Source organism: Manis javanica, chromosome 10 (genome assembly GCF_040802235.1).
Source record: "Manis javanica isolate MJ-LG chromosome 10, MJ_LKY, whole genome shotgun sequence".
Taxonomy (NCBI): domain Eukaryota; kingdom Metazoa; phylum Chordata; class Mammalia; order Pholidota; family Manidae; genus Manis; species Manis javanica.
The window spans coordinates 88,362,196-88,383,632 of NC_133165.1; the positions used below are offsets into that span (position 1 = coordinate 88,362,196).

Consider the following 21,437-nt stretch of genomic DNA (forward strand, 5'->3'; position numbering starts at 1 on the left):
GGATGGGTGGGCAGGGAGGGATAAGGGGGGGGAAGAAGAAGGGCGGTATTAAGATTAACATGCATGGGGGGGAGGGAGAAAGGGGAGGGTGGGCTGCACAACACAGAGAGGACAAGTAGTGACTCTACAACATTTTGCTAAGCTGATGGACAGTAACCGTAATGTGGTTGTTAGGGGGGACCTGATATAGGGGAGAGCATAGTAAACATAGTATTCTTCAGGTAAGTGTAGATTAAAAATTTAAAAAAAAAAAAAAAAAAGAAAGAAAGAAAGAAAAGGGGGATTACTCCTTAACAGGATAAAACTATTGGTAAATCAAAGATCAACGCATGCTTTAAATATCCTTAATGTTGATCACTTAAAGGGTGTCAGATGATCAGCTATGGAGGTACTCTTTTCTGATAATATTCCTTTCTCTTAATTAAAAAAAAAAAAAAAAAAGCAGTTACTGTGTGCTGACCTCCAATGAGTTCTGCACAGTGGTATAGAGGGCATGTCAAAGTGTGGGCAAAGGGTCTGTTTGTCTCTACGCAGAAGATCAAGGCCTAGCTTGGATACCCAGAAAATGAACTAAGATACGATATGAGGAGGAGCTTCCGGCATCAGCACTCTCTGGAGGACTCGTGCCGGGGGATGATCATCAAAAAGCCTCCACAGGGATCCGGACGATGCTGCGGTTGTGGCTGCATCCAGCCCACCGTCTCCTGGACTTGCCATAAGAAGGAGGAGGGAGATGTCTAGGCTGGCATGTGCATACAGTGAGACAACGAATTTGACTGGATCTGTACTGTTGGAACTCAACCAGGAGTTGGGAGGGGTGCAAGTTGTAGCACCCCAAAATCTCATGACTATAGACTATCTATGGTTAAAAGAACATATGGGATGTGAACAGATCCCAGAAATGGGCTGCTTTAATTTGTCTGATGGTTCAAGTACAGTTGGAAAATATCCATCATATCATAGATAAATTTTCACAAATGCCTAGGGTGCCTAAATGGTTTTCTTGGCTTCACTGGAGATGGCTGGTAATTATAGATTTGCTTTGTTTATGTCACCGTATTCCTACTATGTCAATATGTGTGTGCAAATTAGTTAGTAGTTTAAAACCTATACATACTTAAGGTACTATACAAGAAGATATGTCAAAGAAATAATCAATCCTCCCAAGTTTCCTTCATATGCTACATCTATAGCTTTTCTTCTTCCTTCCTAATTACAAACTTTAAATAGAATTCGTGCCTCATATCGAATTTACCGAGTATCATAATTCCTCCAGGTGGTAAAGATACCTCGAGACAAGTGCTGGGCATAGAAGCCACAGGGCATAAATCTGCAAAGAAGTAAAAAGCTAACCTTTGCAAACAATATGGCTTCTCTCTCACTTACCAACTTTACATTTCCCTGTATGGCCCCGGAAGATGACTGGTTAGCCAGAGACGGGTAAGATTCCTCAAGGGAGGAACAACCTAAGACAGGCACAGTCGCAGGGGGGCCATCAGGTGAGAATTTGGGGGTCAACAGAGGTGAGGCTCAGAACCTCACCCCCCCTGCTTTGAGAGAAATCTTCTGCATCCGTGGATGTCTTGCTGCCCTTGTCTAGCCTGGATTAATACTTAGTCCATAGGCACACACCTGATCATCTGATCATCTACATTTGCCTTCTTACAGCACTAAACTATGTTTTCTACCTTTATCTTGCATCTACCTACCACTTCAGCATTTTATTAAAAATAAAAATAATAATAATAATAGGAGAAATGTGGGATCAACATATAAATCAAGTACAAAAATCAAATGAATATTCATATTTGACCTGATGGTTTATAGGTCATATTGCATGATCAAAACCGAAAGTTTCTGTGATGACTGCCCTTGTACTGTTCACCATGTAAGAATTTATTCACTCTGTAAGAATTCGTTCACCATGTAAGAACTTGTTCGTTATGCTTCAGAAGATTGGAGACTGACGAGAATTAGGCTTGAGATGGATTAATGATTGTACATTGAGCATTGACCCCCCTATACTGAATTTTATTGTTGTTAACAACCATTTGATCAATAAATATGAGAGATGCCCTCTCAAAAAAAAAAAAAAAAAAAAAAGTGCAAACTTTATATCCATTCATATAGCTCACTCTCCCACATGGACATATGCACCCAGGTCCCCAAGGGATGCTGCACATCTCAGTTGCTCAGGTAGCAGGCTGTGGGTTCCATCTAAATCATACCTAGTTTCTTAAAGATTCTGTACACAAGCGGCAAACATAGTTCATGTTAACATCTCATTGCTGAATAAGACCGAGCCTGCCATGAGTGTGGCCAGGAAGCACAGTCTATCCCTAGAGGAAGGGACAGCAGCATCTGCAGAGCAATCACGTGCCCTCTAAGGACTTAGGTGTTGTGCTTCCAACACTCTCGGTGTGTACCAACAGACAAATAAAGGGAGTAGAGCACTGCACAGCATCCTATCCATGCCTGTATGGAACCTGAAACCCATAAGAGGTAACTTCAAATCACTGAGAGAAGATGGACTAGTCCACAAATAGCAAAGGGTGGTGCTGGGACCTTTTACTCTATATGGGAAACCATGAAATAAATCCCTGGCATAAGGCAGGTTCATTAATTAACTATGGATGAATCAGAGACTTCACTGTGAAAGGCAAATCTTTAGAATGCATTTTAAGATGAAATGTGTTACACCTTAATGACAAAGAATTTTTTGAATCAGAAACAAAACACCATACATCTTGAGAGATTGTTAAATTGACAAATCAACTAAATATTAAAATCAAGAATGTTCAATGTAACGTATGCTAAGTAAACTTAATAGAAATCAAGAACTTTTGCTTTATTGCAAAGCAATTAAGAGTAAAAACAAGCCACATCTTGCAAGAAGAGTTTCAACAATTGGTAAAGGATTCTGAGTATGTACGGAAGGCTAAAGGATCAATATGAAAAAGAGAAAAACCCCAATCAGACAATGGATACAGTTAAGAAAAAGTACTTTCCAAACTAGGGAAAAGGAATGACCCAACATCATGTGAATGGAAGTTCTTTACCATCAGTAATTACAGAAATGCAAACTAAGATGACAGTTCAATGTCTAATCAGTAGGTAAATATACAAATATGACAAAACCAAATGTCATGAAAGATTTGAAGCAGGAGAAGCTAATATGCTAATCAGAGATGAATACTAATTCCGTCAAATCCAAAATAACCTCTATTTAATATACTCCATTACTTTAAATATATCTCACACACACACACACACACAAAATCTCACCAACACAATGTGTTTATGGCTTGTAATTTTTGTTATATATATTGAAAGATCTATTTTAGACTTATTAGAGAAAAATTTTGAGCTTTTATTACACCTTATTTTGTGCCTACAAAAGCAAAGAAAACCAAATATATTCCTTGAGGCATTTCTAAATACTTTTACATGGCAGTCTGAATTTTAGAAACACTTTGCCCATGTTTTTTCATGAAGATGGAAACCATTCCCCCAACCTCACCCCCTCTGAATTTCTGCTCCACAGAACCTGTGAGCATATAAAATTGTTCTATTTTATTTCACTAATTTTGGGATGGCTCAATACCCAGCAGTAGATAACTGGAATGTCTCTCATTCAGAGAACACTGGCCGGCTTGCACAACTTTTTTTTCTAGATCCTTCTATCCCTTGGGTGACTTCAGTGTTCATGCGAATGGCCTTTACAGCACTCCAGTCTCCCATTTCCTCTCTCCTCACACACAGTGCTGTCCTTATTTAAGACACCTGAGCTGCCCTCTTTCAGTTTACCAAAAAAAGTCAGGGTTCCTCTGGGATTTTAATGGCTGCCTATGAGGGTTTGAGAAAAGGGACACATGGAGGCCTTACCTGACTGCCCCTAAAAGACCCTCTGACTCCTCCCTGGAATACCAATAGGCAGGACTCTGAGCTGAACCGCAGGTCACAAAGTCACCATGCCAACCTCCCATTCATCATAAGGGACATCACAAGTAATAGTCTGCAAGTTGGGGTAAGGGCCACTCAGGGAGTAGAGTCCCTTGCATTTGGCAAGTGTTGTCTCCCCGCCAAACATTACCTCTTCTGCCACAAGCAGGTACAGGTGGACATTCGCAAGGGCAGGGAGCCTTGGTGAAAGGGCGGGAGGGACTGAGACCCCTGGGCACTGGCAGAGGCAGCAGGGGCTGGGGCTGAGGGGGCCAGGTGCTGACTGCTCTGATCCCTCCCCACCTCAGGAAAGAAGAGAATGACAGCGAACACCATGGAAACGATCAGGAGTCCCTGGGTGCTTGGCCCTCACCTGTTCCTGCTGCTTCTGCTGCCACATGTGCTGCTGAGCACAGGAAAACCCCTGTACAGCCCCTTAGGCTGGAGAAATGCCCATCAGGACACAGGGGAGCACAAGAAGGAAGGGAGGCTGAAATCCTGGGAGGCTGCCTTCGATTTGTATATTATCGTGGATGCGTGAGTGGCCTTCCCACCCTAGCCCCAGGTGCCCCTCAGGGTGTGCCCGCCCCCAGGGTCACAGCTGTATGAAGCAGCCCAAGGGGCCCCTGCCTCTAAGAGGGGGAAGCAGGGACAGTTATCACTGGGTTGTTCTGGAAATAGCAATCATTTATGGAATTGTGCCTGGTTTACACATACTCTATGAATGATAATCCTGACATCTTTAGAATGCTCAGTCCCTAGTTTTCTCACCATCTGTTGAGTTTTAGATGCAGCCTAGAAAAGGAGAAGGATGCCCTTGTGTCTGTGGGAATCTCACATATATACATGACATTCAGAATGTTTATGGGCATAGTGATTGCTGATGAGAGAAGGGCCTCCTTGCAGGCTTTTCTAAATCATATGATATACAAAGGACATTAACCATCATAGATCCACGGAAAGAGCCCAAGTCAGGACACCATCCTCAGTTACTTCCCTTACCATCCACGGAACCTTGACCAGAATATTCAGTCAGGGAGCTTCCCATTTTCCCTCTATAACCTGGAAAAGAGCAGACCTACACTGAGGAGGGTTTGCTGAGACCTTTGAATCCTGGGCAAGTAGGACACGTGTACATGCTTCCCACCTAGACAGAAGGGGCCATGAGGCCCCAACCACCTTCAGCATCCTCACTCTCCATCCAGGCAGTTGAGTGGGAGCCGATGGGAGGGAAAATCTGACAGTAGAGACAGGAAGGGCCTTTGGTTTCCCTGCCAGTCACCGTATGGTGGAGAGCAGTGGCTCCTGCCTGTTTCTGCCTGTCCCTGGCAGTGCTGCTGGAAAAACCTTCCATGTCCAGAGGGGCTCTGCTTTGCAGACTGATAAGAGAGAAGGGAAATAAACAGCCAGAGTAGCACATCCACCCTGGCCTGAGGAGCAGGCACCTTTGGAGAATGTCTCTTCCTGCCTCTGTGGGTGCTGGGTGGAGGGAGCAGAATTTGGGTGTCTCAGAAGGAAGTAGTGCCAGGTCAGATATAGGCTTCCAAGTGGACTCCCAAGCTAAGGGGGCATGCCAACATAGTCTGATGCCCAAGAATTTGAGATTCAGCAGGGGATTATTGGACAGGACTGGGTTAGCCTCTGAGCCTGAAGCTTCTAAGCTTCTAAAAGGCTTACAATGGGGTATTGTGCCAAAAGTCCCGCCCCTTCATATACCTGTAAAGGGCAGGACTGGAGCAGATGGTTGGGAATAGATATTCCAAGGGGAACTGCAGACTAGGAGAGTCAACATAATGAGAATCAGAACAAGTTTTCCAACCAACACATCCTCTCTCAATCCTTGCCTAATAGCCTCACCTACCCATGACCAAGCATCCTGATTTGCCACCAGAAGTCCCTCATCCCTGAGGACAAGTATCTGGTTTGTTACCCTGCCTCCACTCACACTGATTATAATCACCACCAGGGGACCCACAGAAGCTGCTGAGTGTGTATGACCAGTTTCACCTCTGCGGACAGGGAGTAGCTTGATAAAGAGCCTGTTGGAAGACTGGGAGGCAGAACCTCTGCCCACTGATGGATGTGCCCCACCCCTCTGACTCACCCATCTGTCTCCTTTGTTTTCAGGTCACACAACCGTAAAGGGAAATTGGAAGGCTATACACCAGTTTACAGAGGAACTGGTGCAGAAGTTCCAAAAGTATGGCTTCTTCATGCTGTAGGGTGTCTTCCTGTGCCAAGCAGAAACACAGCTGTTTAGACTTGATGGACATGGGAGGCCCTCGGGTCAGGAGCACAGAGTCCATGCTGGAATCCCTAAGTGGGAAAGAAGGAAGATCACACTGGGTCCACTGGGTTTTGGCAGCTTTGTTGGCTCCTGCCTGGGAGTTAGGCCACTTTGCAGAGAACAGTTTGCCCTTGAGGTCCTTACAGGGTGGGAAAGGAAGTAAGTCAAGCTGAGCAGTAACTCAGTAACCCAACACTTGGTTAAATGGTGGTGAGGACAAAAATGAAGGAATAGAGTCTTGCCATGGTAGCACAAAGGACAAAACAAGAATAACTAGGGAAAGAAATCAAGGATAGCCTCCCACAGCATGTGGAAATTTGAACTAGTTCTTGAAGGATGGGAAAGACAGAGTAACAGGCATCATCAAGGAGACTTCTTGTGTAGTGAGTGGTCTGGATAAGAGGGTTAACTCTGGAGGGCTGGGAGGTGATGCTCCACATTTGAGCCTGGGACCAAGGCAACAGAGGCTCTTAATGCCAGGGTGAGGTGTTTGGATATCTTTTCTGTGAGTATCAGAGAGCTATAGATGATTCTTTAACAGAAGTCTGACATGATCAAATTTGTGCTTCAAGAAAAAAACTCCATAGTTGAGGGTAAAATGAACAGGGACCAAAGCCAGCACCCCTAGGAAACTCAGCTAGGGATCTATGGTAGCAATTTAACTAAGGGATAATGAGGGTGAGGACACCAGAGGAAAGTGGCCATGGAGAGAAAATGGAGGGATGTAATATGAGTGGCCACCAAGAGGGAGAATAATTTCTTGGAGATGAGAGGGAGATGAAAAAGTAGGTGGGGAGGAAGGAAGGGTGGTGAATGTGCAAAGACTTTTACAGTAGAAAAGAGGCCAGTGGGGAGCTCTCATGCAAGGGTTTTGAAAGGCATCCACTTCCTTGTGAATGTGTGGTGTCGTGTGTGTCACTTTTGAGCTATAAAGGGATGGAGCAAGATGAGATCCTGGTACTCCCTGCCAGGGAGGACACACATCTTACAGGACTCAGAATCTTTCATTAAAGTTATGGGAAGTTCTGGAGTTTGGATAATAGGCCCCAAAACAGAACAGTTCATGGGGAGCAGGGAAATGGGCATGCACACCTCTCTAGCTGCTCTTTAGCATCTTTTAGCCTATCATTATGGCCTCATACTAACCCATGCTTCCTCCCCAGCCCAAAACTGCAAATATCTTTAATCAATTTTGGAACAAAGGCCAACACCCTCATGAAGCTCACTTCAGACAAGTAAATGATGCTTCGATCCCCTAAGGCAGCACCAGTGGGCCAGGCCAAAGGACAGCCAGAGGACTGAGGGGCTCCTTGAGACCGCAGTGGGAAGCCTAGCTGGGCTGCCTGAGCTGCACTCAGTGCCCACCATGACAGCCCTAGTTCCCTGGCTCCCAGTGACCCTTCCAGGACCGACACTTGCTGAATCCTGTCCTACTAGACCCTCCTCCTCTCTCAGCCCAGCTCTCCACCTGCCCTGAGTCCTTCCCTCCATGCTCAACTCTTTCACTAGAACAGGCTGTGAGGATTCCCAGGATCGGGTGGAACAGAGGTGAGCATCCTTTATGGACACTGCCGGGCACCAGCTGTTGTGTGTCATTCTCTGCCCTGGGCCACTGGGTAAAGAGGGAGACAGAATCAAAACCAGGGAGGAAGGGATGGGTGACGTTCAAGTGTTGGTGCTTCATTGGAGGGGAGCACATTCCCAGTGGTCAGTTGATCCCAGGACTGGGTTCTGAATGCCAGGCTGTGACAGGGTGCTGAAGAAGGGCAAGATGGGCCCACATCCCAGGTGGGTCATAGGTGGGATGTGGGAAGTTATAGAGCTTCTGAGTAGCTGGGAGGTTAAGATTCTCATGGAGGCAAATTACTGGAACCCACCTGAGAGTGGGTGGAGGACCAAAGAGAGTCTCAGGACCTGTGGCCCAGCTTCTGTTAGGACCATGGAGATGAGCCAGGAGAAGCAGAAGGAGCAGAGGTGGCCAGCCCTCAGGGGAGGGTGTCTGGTGGTGCCAGGGCATGGAGACAGCACTTCCATGTCTGACCCTGAGGAGCAGGGAGCACATGGCCACTGTGGGTCGGGGGCGGGGGGTGACCATGCTTGCACATGGTTTGCATGTAGGAGAGAGGGACCATCTGTGTAGGTTTGAGGTGGAAGAAATCCATTCCATGGGAGGGACTCTGGCAGGGGTGAGGGGGGGAGAGAGAGGCAAGGATGTTGGTCCTGGGCCTCTGGAGGAACAACTACGATAGGGGGAGGAGGACATTGCCTCCTCCAAGTCGGGGACATAGGACCCAGGCCTCATGAAACTAGAGAAGCTATGAGTAAGCTTGTGGAGGAACTCTGTAATCCTCTCTGAGAAGTGAGGTTGAGGCCCACTTCCTGGATAGAGCATTCAGGACAGGAGTGGGCCCAGGAACTGGAAAGATGTGAAACCCCATCTTTGGGAGAGTGATATTTTAAGAGGACATCCTAACAGGGCACCAGGATCCTGGCGTCCCTTCCATGAGCAGATGGGAGCAGAGCTGGAGGGGAAGCATTCCCAGGGTAGAGCCAACTCCTACAAGAGATGCCAAGTGAGGTGGGTCCTGGGCAGGGGCTGGAGATGGCTCAGAGGGATGGCACAGTGGGGAGTGCTGGTGGCCAGTGGGAGATCTTCCAAACTTTGCAGAAAGGAGAGAGTGTTTACATTGGGCTGGGCAGGGCCTGCTTTGGCCTGAACTGGCCATGGGTCCCAGGCCTCAACCCGGAGCTAGACAAGGTAGCGCTGGACCTGAGGCACTCTGATCTCATCCCTGGGCAGCAACTCTTCTGTCCATGGTGAGAACCCAGTCTTTAGGGCCCATGCTGTCCTTAGCCTTGCTGTGCCAGCTCACTTCATCATGTGGAGTCAGCCTGACATTGGCCCCCATGCACTCCCATGTCCCAGTACCAACCTGAGCTATCTGCTCTAAAGGGCTGATGGTAACCTGGGAGTTACCATCACTCTCCCAAAGATGGGGTTTCACATCTTTCCATCACCTGCATAGACAGCCCACCAGGCCACTTCCCCAGACTCTGCTCTTTTCTTTGGGAGCACATGTTGTCCAGCAGCCCTAGGACTATAATTCCACAGCTTCTTACTCCCTAAGCACCCATCTAGAAGGGGAATTCCTTGGGAGACTGAGTCACCTCAGGGGACAGAGGCACAGGAGGGTGGGCCAGGCCATTGGTATGAGAAGGATGACCTTTCCAAACTCAGCCTTACCTGAGGGAGGATAGTGCCCTCACCAGGGTCCCCTGGGACTGAGCCATGCTGCCAGTCACATTTTGATGGGATCACAGTTGGGATGTCCCCATGCTCACCATGTACATTCAAGGCATTTCCATGGGGCTGAGACAGTGCTGAGCAAAGAGAAAGCCTGGCCATACCCATGGGACCAGCAAAGCAGCATCCCCTCCCCACCCTGCTCACCAGATGGGGGACTGGGAAGGTGGGAACTGGCTTGGCTAACACCAAAGACACAGGGCAGAAGGGCAGGAACAGGGCTACTTGACTTGGCCCTCTCCCATACAGGTGGGTCTACAGGAGCAGATTGGCCAGGACAGCCTGCGGCTCTTTATAAAAAGCAAGTCCTCTTTCCAGCTCCCACCTGCTCTGATTTTTTTCAGAAATGACATTCACAATGGCTTAAGGTGACTTGAATCTACAGTGCCTAGTGAAGCTGCAAATATTGATGAGGGATTTCAAAAGTTATAAACTCTAGAGCTCAGAGAACTGGCTTTACTTATCAAGCTCTTAGAGGATCACTGTGTCATCTCACGCCCGCCAACCTCCATTTTCCTTCTTTACTTTGGAGGCAAATGAGCAGATTCAGAGAATGTATTATCAAGAAGGTAAGCTGGAGGAGCTAAGATGGCACCGTGAGTAAGAGAGCTGAAATCTCCTCCCAAAACCATCTATATTTTTGAAAATACTACAAATACAACTATTCCTAAAAGAGAGACAGGAAGATACAGTACAAAAGCCAGGCTACATCTATACCTGGGAGAACCCAATGCTTCATGAAGGGGGTAAGATACAAGCCACGGCCTGGCGGGACCCAAGCATGCCCCCCACCCCAGCTTCCCGGAGGGAGGAGAGGAGTTGGAGCAGGGAGAGAGTGGGAGCCCAGGACTGCTAAACACCTAGCCCTAGTTATCGCACCAGGAGTGCAGACACACACTGCGTGGTGCTGGACACTAGGGAAACAGGACAGTAAGACCTGTAAGCAGGTCCCCAGAGCCGGCACCCCTGGGACAAAAGAAAACCGAGTGCTTTTTGAAAGTCTTAAAGGGACAGGAGCCTCACAGCTGGACAAAAGCATACTGGCACACTCAGTCAAGCAGCTGGGAATCCAGGGGAAATCCGGCACCCTAACCCCTGGACAGCAGCACAGCTCTGAGGCCCCTCATGGCGATAAACAACCTCCTGTCCGTTCCCCATCCTGCGTGGCTCTGCCATAGCGAAGCAACTGCCTGAGACCAGCCATGCCCAAAGCAGTCACACAGAGCCTCCTCTGCAGCTGCCCGGGCCAGACTAAGAGGCCCCGTTGGTGTGCCGCTGCCCACCACAAGCCGATAGGGGTCACCATTCTCACAGGAAGGGAAGATGACAGGCAAGCAGGAAGGGACTTTGTTCTCCCAGCAGACACATGCGCCAACTGCCTACGACTACCTCTATCGCCATGAAAAGGCAGAAGAATTTGATACAGACAAGAATAACCCAGACATCCAGTGAGAGGGAACCTGGGGAGATAGAGTTAACCAATCTTCCTAGAAAAGAATTCAAAATAAAGGTCATAACCTTGCTGATGGAGCTGCAGAGAAAAATGCAAGAGATAACGGATAAAGTAGGAGGGAAAACACAGAAATAAAACAATCTCTCGAAGGACTTAAAAGCACAATGGATGAGGTGCAAGAGGCTGTTAATGGAATAGAAATCAGAGAACAGGAACATCTAAAAGCTGACGCAGAGAGAGATAAAAGGATCTCCAGGAATGAAACAAGAGAACTGTGTGACCAATCCAAATGGAACAATATCCACATTATAGGGGTACCAGAAGAAGAAGAGAGAGAAAAAGGGAAAGTGTTTTTGAAGAAATAATTGCTGAAAACTTCCCCAAACTGGGGGAGGAAATAGTTACTCAGACGACGGAAGCACACAGAACTCCCAACAGAAGGGACCCAAGGAGGACAACACCAAGACATATAATAATTAAAATGGCAAAGATCAAGGACAAGGACAGAGTATTAAAGGCAGCCAGAGAGAGAAAAAAGGTCACCTACAAAGGAAAACCCATCAGGTTATCATAAGACTTCTCAACAGAAACTTTACAGGCCAGAAGAGAATGGCATGATAGATTTAATGCAATGAAACAGAAGGGACTTGAACCAAGGATACTGTATCCAGCATGATTATCATTTAAATATGGAGGGATTAAACAATTCCCAGACAAGCAGAAGTTGAGGAAAGTTGCCTCCCACAAACCACCTCTACAGGGTATTCTAGAGTGACTGCTCTAGATGGAAGCACTCTTGAGGCTAAACAGATGTCACCAGAGAAAAAAATCACAGCAAAGAAAGTAGACCAACCAAATACTAACTAAAGGCAAAAAATAAAATCAACTACCCACAAAAGCAGTCAAAGGAAACACAAAAGAGCACAAAATAAAATACCTAACATATAAAGAATGGAGGAGGAGGAATAAGAACGGAGAGAAATAAAGAATCATCACACTGTGTTTATAATAGCTCAATAAGAGAGATAAGTTAGATAGTAAAAAAGCTAACCTTGAACGTTTCGTAACCACGAATCTAAGCCTGCAATGGCAGTAAGTACATTTTTCAATAATCACCCTAAATGTAAATGGACTGAATGCACCAATCAAAAGGCACAGAGTAATAGAATGGATAAAAAAGCAAGACCCATCTATATGCTGCTTACAAGAGACTCACCTCAAACCCAAAGACATGCAGAGGCTAAAAGTCAAAAATGGATGGGAAAATATATTGCATGCAAACCAAAGGGAGAAAAAACCAGATGTTCCAGTACTAGTATCAGACAAAATAGACTTCAAAACAAAGAAAGTGACAACAGATAAAGAAGGACATTACATAATGATAAAGGGGGCAGTCCAACAAGAGGATATAACCATTATAAATAGATATGCACCCAAGGATATCATCAACAAAACAAAAAGGCACCCTACAGTATGGGAGAATATATTTGTAAATGACATATCTGACAAGGGGTTAACATCCAAAATATATAAAGTACACACCTCAGAACCCAAAAAGCAAATAACCCGATTAACAAATGGGCAGAGGATATGAAGAGACACTTCTCCAAAGAAGAAATTCAGATGGCCAACAGACACATGAAAAGATGCTCCACATCACTAATCATCAGGGAAATGCAAATTAAAACCACAATGACAATTTGGTACTGGCACAAGAACAGAGCCACAGACCAGTGGAACAGATTAGAGACTCCAGAAATTAACCCAAACAAATATGGTCAATTAATATTTGGGAGCCATGGACATACAATGGCAAAATGACAGTCTCTTCAACAGATGGTATTGGCAAAACTGGACAGCTACATGTAGGAGAATGAAACTGGACCATTGTCTAACCCCATATACAAAGGTAAACTCAAAATGGATCAAAGACCTGAATGTAAGTCACGAAACCATTAAACTCTTGGAAAAAAACATAGGCAAAAACCTCTTAGACATAAACATGAGTGATCTCTTCTTGAACATATCTCCCCGGGCAAGGAAAACAACAGCAAAAATGAGCAAGTGGGACTACATTAAGCTGAAAAGCTTCTGTACAGCAAAAGACACCATCAATAGAACAAAAAGGAACCCTACAGTATGGGAGAATATATTTGAAAATGACACATCCGATAAAGGCTTGACGTCCAGAATATATAAAGAGCTCACACGCCTCAACAAACAAAAAACAAATAACCCAATTAAAAAATGGGCAGAGGAACTGAACAGACAGTTCTCTAAAAAAGAAATACAGATGGCCAAGAGACACATGAGAAGATGCTCCACATCGCTAATTATCAGAGAAATGCAAATTAAAACTACAATGAGGTATCACCTCACACCAGTAAGGATAGCTGCCATCCAAAAGACAAACAACAAATGTTGGCAAGGCTGTGGAGAAAGGGGAACCCTCCTACACTGCTGGTGGGAATGTAAATTAGTTCAACCATTGTGGAAAGCAGTTTGGAGGTTCATCAAAATGCTCAAAACAAACCTACCATTTGACCCAGGAATTCCACTCCTAGGAATTTACCCTAAGAACGCAGCAATCAAGTTTGAGAAAGACAGATGCACCCCTATGTTTATCGCAGCACTATTTACAATAGCCAAGAATTGTAAGCAACCTAAATGTCCATCGGTAGATGAATGGATAAAGATGTGGTACATATACACAATGGAATACTACTCAGCCATAAGAAGTGGAAAAATCCAACGATTTGCAGCAACATGGATGGAGCTGGAGAGTATTATGCTCAGTGAAATAAGCCTAGCAGAGAAAGAGAAATACCAAATGAGTTCACTCATCTAAGGAGTATAAGAACAAAGGAAAAACTGAAGGAACAAAACAGCAGCAGAATTACAGAACCCAAAAATGGACTAACAGGTACCAAAGGGAAAGGAACTGGGAAAGATGGGTGGGCAGGGAGGGATAAGGGGGGGAGAAGAAGAGGTGGGGTATTAAGATTAGCATGCATGGGGGGGAGGGAGAAAGGGGAGGGTGGGCTGCACAACACAGAGAACAAGTAGGGATTCTACAACATTTTGCTAAGCTGATGGACAGTAACCGTAATGTGGTTGTTAGGGGGGACCTGATAAAGGGGAGAGCATAGTAAACATAGTACTCTTCATGTAAGTGTAGATTAAAGATTAAAAAAAAAAAAGAAAGAAAGAAAGAAAAGGGGGATTACTCCTTGATAGGATAAAACTATTGGTAAATCAAAGATCAATGCATGCTTTAAATATCCTTAATGTTGATCACTTAGAGGGTGTCAGATGATCAGCTATGGAGGTACTCTTTTCTGATAATATTCCTTTCCCTTAATAAAAAAAAAAAAAAAAAAGCAGTCCCTGTGTGCTGACCTCCAATGAGTTCTGCATAGTGGTATAGAGGGCATGTCAAAGTGTGGGCAAAGGGTCTGTTTGTTTCTATGCAGAAGATCAAGGCCTAGCTTGGATACCCAGAAAATGAACTAAGATACGATATGAGGAGGAGCTTCCGGCATCAGCACTCTCTGGAGGACTCGTGCCGGGGGATGATCATCAAAAAGCCTCCACAGGGATCCAGGCAATGCTGCGGTTGTGGCTGCATCCACCCCACCGTTTCCTGGACTTGCCATTGGAATGAGGAGGGAGAGGTCTAGGCTGGCATGTGCATACAGTGAGACAACGAATTTGACCGGATCTGTACTGTTGGAACTCAACCAGGAGTTGGGAGGGGTGCAAGTTGTAGCACTCCAAAATCTTATGACTATAGACTATCTACGGTTAAAAGAACATATGGGATGTGAACAGATCCCAGAAATGGGCTGCTTTAATTTGTCTGATTTTTCTCAGACTGTTCAAGTACAGTAGGACAATATGCATCATATCATAGACAAATTTTCACAAATGCCTAGGGTGCCTAAATGGTTTTCTTGGCTTCACTGGAGATGGATGGTAATTATAGATTTGCTTTGTTTATGTCACCATATTCCTATTATGTTAATATGTGTGTGCAAATTAGTTAGTAGTTTAAAACCTATACATACTTAAGGTACTCTACAAGAAGATATGTCAAAGAAATAATCAATCCTCCCATGTTTTCTTCCATATGCTACCTCTATAGCTTTTCTTCTTCCTTCCTAATTACAACCCTTAAATAGAATTCATGCCTCATATCGAATTTACCGAGTATCATAATTCCTCCAGGTGGTAAAGATACCTCGAGACAAGTGCTGGGCATAGAAGCCACAGGGCATAAATCTGCAAAGAAGTAAAAAGCTAACCTTTTCAAACAATATGGCTTCTCTCTCACTTACCAACTTTACATTTCCCTGTATGGCCCCGGAAGATGACTGGTTAGCCAGAGACGGGTAAGATTCCTCAAGGGAGGAACAACCTAAGACAGGCACAGTCGCAGGGGGGCCATCAGGTGAGAAATTGGGGATCAACAGAGGTGAGGCTCAGAACCTCATCCCCCCTGCTTTGAGAGAAATCTTCTGCATCCATGGATGTTTCACTGCCCTTGTCTAGCTTGGATTAATACTTAGTCCATAGGCACACACCTGATCATCTACATTTGCCCTCTTACAGCACTAAACTATGTTTTCTACCTTTATCTTGCATCTACCTACCACTTCAGCATTTTATTAAAAATAGAAAGAGAGAGAAATGTGGGATCAACATATAAATCAAGTATAAAAATCAAATGAATACTCATATTTGACCTGATTGTTTATAGTTCATATTGCATGATCAAAACCGAAAGTTTCTGTGATGAATGCCCTTGTACTGTTCACCATGTAAGAATTTATTCACTCTGTAAGAAATCGTTCACCATGTAAGAACTTGTTCGTTATGCTTCAGAAGATTGGAGACTGACGAGAATTAGGCTTGAGATGGATTAATGATTGTACATTGAGCATTGACCCCCCTATACTGAATTTTATTGTTGTTAACAACCATTTGATCAATAAATATGAGAGATGCCCTCTCAAAAAAATAAATAAATAAATAAATAAAAAAATAAAAAAAAATAAAAATAAGAGAGAGAAATGTGGGATCAACATATAAATCAAGTATAAAAATCAAACGAATACTCATATTTGACCTGATTGCTTATAGTTCATAATGCATGATCAAAACCGAAAGTTTCTGTGATGAATGCCCTTGTACTGTTCATCATGTAAGAATTTATTCACTATGTAAGAATTCGTTCACCATGTAAGAACTTGTTCGTTATGCTTCAGAAGATTGGAGACTGATGAGAATTAGGCTTGAGATGGATTAATGATTGTACATTGAGCACTGACCCCCCTATACTGAATTTTATTGTTGTTAACAACCATTTGATCAATAAATATGAGAGATGCCCTCTCAAAAAAAAAAAAAAAAAAAACCACAATGAGATATCACCTCACACCAGTAAGGATGACCAACATCGAAAAGACTAAGAACAACAATGTTGGCGAGGATCCAGAGAAAGGGGAACCCTCCTACACTGCTGGTGGGAATGTAAGCTAGTTCAACCATTGTGGAAAGCAATATGGAGGTTCCTCAAAAAACTAAAAATTGAAATATCATTTGACCCTGGAATACCACTCCTTGGAATATACCCAAAGAATACAACTTCTCAGATTCAAAAAGACAGATGCACCCCAATGTTTATCGCAGCACTTTTTATAATAGTCAAGATATGGAAGCAACCTAAGTGTCACCTGTAGATGAATGGATAAAGAAGTTGTGGTACATATTTACAATGCAATACTATTCAGCCATAAGAAGGAAACAAATCCTACTATTTGCAACAACAGGGATGGAACCAGAGGACATTATGCTCAGAGAAATAAGCCAGGCGGAGAAACACAAATGCCAAATGATTTCCCTCATTTGTGGAGTATAGTAATGAGGCAAAACTGAAGGAACAAAATGACAGCAGACTCAGAGACTCCAAGAATGAACTAGTGGTTATCAAAGGGTAGGGGTGTGGGAGGACAGATGGGGAGGGAGGGAGAAGGCGACTGTGGGGTATTATGTTTAGTACACATGGTGTAGGGGATCACGGGGAGAACAGTGTAGCACAGAGAAGTGACATAGTGGATCTCTGGCAACTTGCTGCACTGATGGACAGTGACTGCATTGGGGTATGGGTGGGGACTTGATAATATGGGTAAATGTAGTTACCACATTTTTTTTCATGTGAAACCTTCATAAGAGTGTATATCAATCATACCTTAATAAAAAATTTTTTTAAAAAAAGCTCAAAATAGAAATACCATTTGACCCAGGAATTCCACTTCTAGGAATTTACCCTAAGAATACAACAGCCCAGTTTAAAAAAGATACATGCACCGCTATGTTTATTGTAGCACTATTTAGAATAGCCAAGAAATGGAAGCAACCTAAGTGTCCATCAGTCGATGAATGGATAAAGAAGATGTGATATATATACACAATGGAATATTATTCAGCCATAAGAAGAAAATATCCTACCATTTGCAACAACATGCATGGAGCTAGAGGGTATTATGCTCAGTGAAATAAGGCAGGTGGAGAAAGACAAGTATCAAATGGTTTCACTCATGTGTGGAGTATAAGAATGAAGCAAAAACTGAAGAAACAAAACAGTAGCAGACTCACAGAACCCAAAAATAGACTGTTACCAAAGGGAAAGGAACTGGGGAGGATTGGTGGGAAGGGAGGGATAAGGGTAAAAAGGGGCATTACAATTAGCAAAAATAATGTAGTGGGGGGCACAGGGAAGGCAGTATAGCACAGAGAAGACAAGTAGTGATTCTATAGCATCTTACTACACTGATGGACAGTGACTGTAATGGGGTATAAGGTAGGGACTTAATAATGGGGGGAATCTAGTAACCACAATGTTGCTTATGTAATTGTATACTAATGATACCAAAATTAAAAATAATAAATAAATAAATAGGCCTGAATTGCTATATACTTTCCTCTTAGAACTGCCTTTGCTGCATCCCACAGTAGTTCGGGCATTGTGCTGTTGTTGTCATTTGTCTACATACATTGCTTGATCTCTATTTTAATTTGGTCATTGATCCACTGATTATTTAGAAGCATGTTGTTAACCCTCTATCTGTTTGTGAGCCTTTTTGTTTTCTTTGTACATTTCTAGTTTTATACCTTTGTGATCTGAGAAGTTAGTTGGTACAAGATCAATCTTTTTAAATTTACTGCGGCTCTTTTTGTGGCCTAGTATGTGCTCTATTCTGAAAAATGTTCCATGTGCACTTGAGAGGAATGTGTATCCTGCGGCTTTTGAGTGTAGAGTTCTGTAGATGTCTGTTAGGTCCATCTGTTCTAATGTGTCTCTGTGTCCTTATTTTCTGTCTGGTTGATCTGTCCTTTGGAGTGAGCGGTGTGTTGAAGTCTCCTAAAATGAATGCATTGCATTCTATTTCCTCCTTTAATTCTGTTAGTATTTGTTTCACATATGTAGGTGCTCCTGTGTTGGGTGCATAGATATTTATAATGGTTATATCCTCTTGTTGGACTGACCACTTTATCGTTACATAATATCTTTCTTTGTCTCTTGTTACTTTCTTTGTTTTGAAGTCTATTTTGTCTGACACAAATACTGCAAACACCTGTTTTCTCCCTATTGTTTGCATGAAATATCTTTTTCCATCCCTTCACTTTTAGTCTGTGTATGTCTTTGGGTTTGAAGTGAGTCTCTTGTAGGCAACATATTGATGAGTGTTGCTTTTTTATCCACTCTATTACTCTGTGTCTTTTGATTGGTGCATTCAGTCCATTTACATTTAGGGTGATTATGGATAGATACGTACTTATTGCCATTGCAGGCTTTGGATTCGTGGTTATCAGAGGTTCAAGGGCAGCTTCTTTACTATCTAATTGTCTAACTTAACTCACTTATTACGCTACTATAAACACAGTCTGATGATTATTTCTCTCCTTTTTTTTCCTCCTCCACTCTTTATATGTTAGGTGTTTTATTCTGTACTCTCTGTGTTTCCCTTGATTGATTTTGTGGATAGCTGATTTTATTTTGCCCCTTTTTGCCTTTCTTAATCCAATTACATCTAATATATTTCTAAATTCATTTAAATTTATCTTCCCCATTCCAGCTACCTTTTATCAAGACTTAATCTCTTCCCAATAGCTTTATAATGTTCTAATATCCACAGAAAGATGCAAAAGTCCTAGAATAGCCAAAAAAATTTTGAAAAGTTGGGAGGGCTAGCTAACATGAGCTGATTTCAAGATGTATCATAAAGCTATTCATAAAGTAGTCACGACAAAATTTGTTACTAGCTCAGAGATCAATGGAAAATAGCAGGAAGGATCCAGAAATAGATCCACACACATACCAACTGATTTTTGACAAAGATAAAAGGCATTTCAGTCTTTGAACAACTCTATGCCCATAAACAAAAAAGAACTTTCATCCATAGTATGGCATTATATACAAAAATTAACTCAAAATGGATCACAGATCTCAATGTAAAACCTAAAACTGTAAGTTTCCTAGAAGAAATAAGAGGTGCAAAGCTTTGTAATCTGGGTTAAGGCAAAGATTTTTTAGATATAACACCAAAAGCACAAAACTTGTTCTTTGAAAGCCATTGTTAAGAGAAAAGACAAGGCACAGACTGAGAGAAAATATTTACAAATCATCTATCTTTCTGATGAAGAACTTGTATTCAGAATTTATTATAAAAAATCTCTCAAAACAATAATAAGCAAACAACCCAATTTTAACAGTGGGTAAATAACATAAAAATCCTTCACCAAAGCAGTAAATAAACACATGAATAATTGCTCAACTTCCTTAGTAATTAAGGAAATGCATATTAAAACCATCTGCACCTGTTAGAATGGCTAAAGTTGTAAAAATTAAAAAGACTGACCATATAAAGTATTGGCAAAGATGTGAAACAATGAACTCTCGTATAGTGACATGGATATAAAAATGGCACAACCATTTTAGACGGCACTATGACAGTTTTTTTTAAGTTAAACATAGTATACCTATCATATGATCCAGTCATTTTACATATAGCTATTTATCCAAGAAAAAATAAAATATATGTCCATACAAAGACATGCACGCAAATGTTCCTTAGTAGCTTTATTTGCAATGATTAAAAACTGCCAACAAAAGTCCACCAGCTGTTGTTGAACACATAAAGAAATTGTGATAAATTCATACATTGTAACTACATGAAGTTTATTCTATCCCAGCTGCACTTCTATGAAGTTGTTTTATGAAAAACAAGGCAAGGAGAAAAAAACAAGAGAGCAGAATATTTGCAAGGCATACAACTGACAAAGGATTAGTATCCAAATGTATTAAGAACATCTATAAATCAATTTAAAATGAAAAGCAAAGCAAAACAACTCAATAGAAAAATAAGCCATGGTAATGAATAAATAACTCATGACAGAGGAAATTCAAATGACAAAATAAATTAAAATATGCTTAAACTCACTAACAATGGAGGAAGTGTAAATTAAAAGATAAAATATATGACACTCATAAGATCAGCAAAAGTTGTAAAGAACCAATAAAATGAAGGCTTGGCACAGAACAAAATATATTCTTATACACTATTGGTGGGTGTATACATTGGAACAACCTCTTTGAAAATCAATTTGATGATATCTTATAAAGCCAAACATACACAGAAACTCTATTCTCACTCATCAGCACAAAGAAACATGTAGAAGGTTCACTACAACATTGTTTGTAATGGTTAAGAATTGCTAACAACCTAAATGTTGTTAGCAGGTTAATTAATTTAAAAATAAACAGCCATACAAACAAACACTCATAGAAAGCTTAAAATAAACTAGTGTTACATTTATTAACAAGAGACAAATCTCAAAAACCATGCTGAGCAAGAAAAGCAAACTACAAAAGATAAGCACAGTTAAGACGCTGCTTTTATGAAATTCAAATTTTTAAGTATTTTCCTTCTACACTAAGAAGCCACAGATAAGACTTACCATTATCTTACAAACCACTAAGAGAAAACTTTGCCAAATGAACTATAATCAATTGTAAAACACATTCAGAGATTAAATGGGGGATGGCAGAAATATGCATCTTAGAACCAATGAAATAGTCTTCTACATATTTTATATATATAAACATACTGAAATTTTTCAAACCATGAAAGGGATTACTTGTCACTGAGTATGTTACAGTGGCTACCTCCAGGGAAGGAAAAGGGTAACATAACTGACATGTTTTCTCTTTTAAAAAAATCTGATGCCTAAATTGTGGTCTCTAAATACCATTTCCCAATAAAAGAAATGGGGGCTCCTTAAAGAGATAGCTGATTCCAGGTTTATGGAAGGAAATGAACAGATAGATGATCCTGGGATATCTTCTTGTGCCTAAAAGCAAGAATGCTTTCAAAGACTTGAGGTCTTAT

The 21,437-nt window shown here is 42.4% G+C and overlaps 1 protein-coding gene across 6 annotated transcripts in view; it reads right to left on the minus strand.

Annotated features, from left to right (window-relative positions):
• Positions 1 to 21,437, minus strand: part of SPATS2 (spermatogenesis associated serine rich 2) — a 166,492-nt gene that overhangs the window by 115,619 nt on the left and 29,436 nt on the right. Inside the window, exon 2 of one of the 6 annotated variants that reach the window (XM_073213565.1) lies at positions 6,047 to 6,258. The exons of the other annotated variants lie outside the window; for them this stretch is intronic. The gene's annotated coding sequence lies outside the window, so the exon portion shown is untranslated. The remainder of the gene's footprint in view (positions 1 to 6,046; positions 6,259 to 21,437) is intronic. 6 annotated transcript variants of the gene reach the window in all.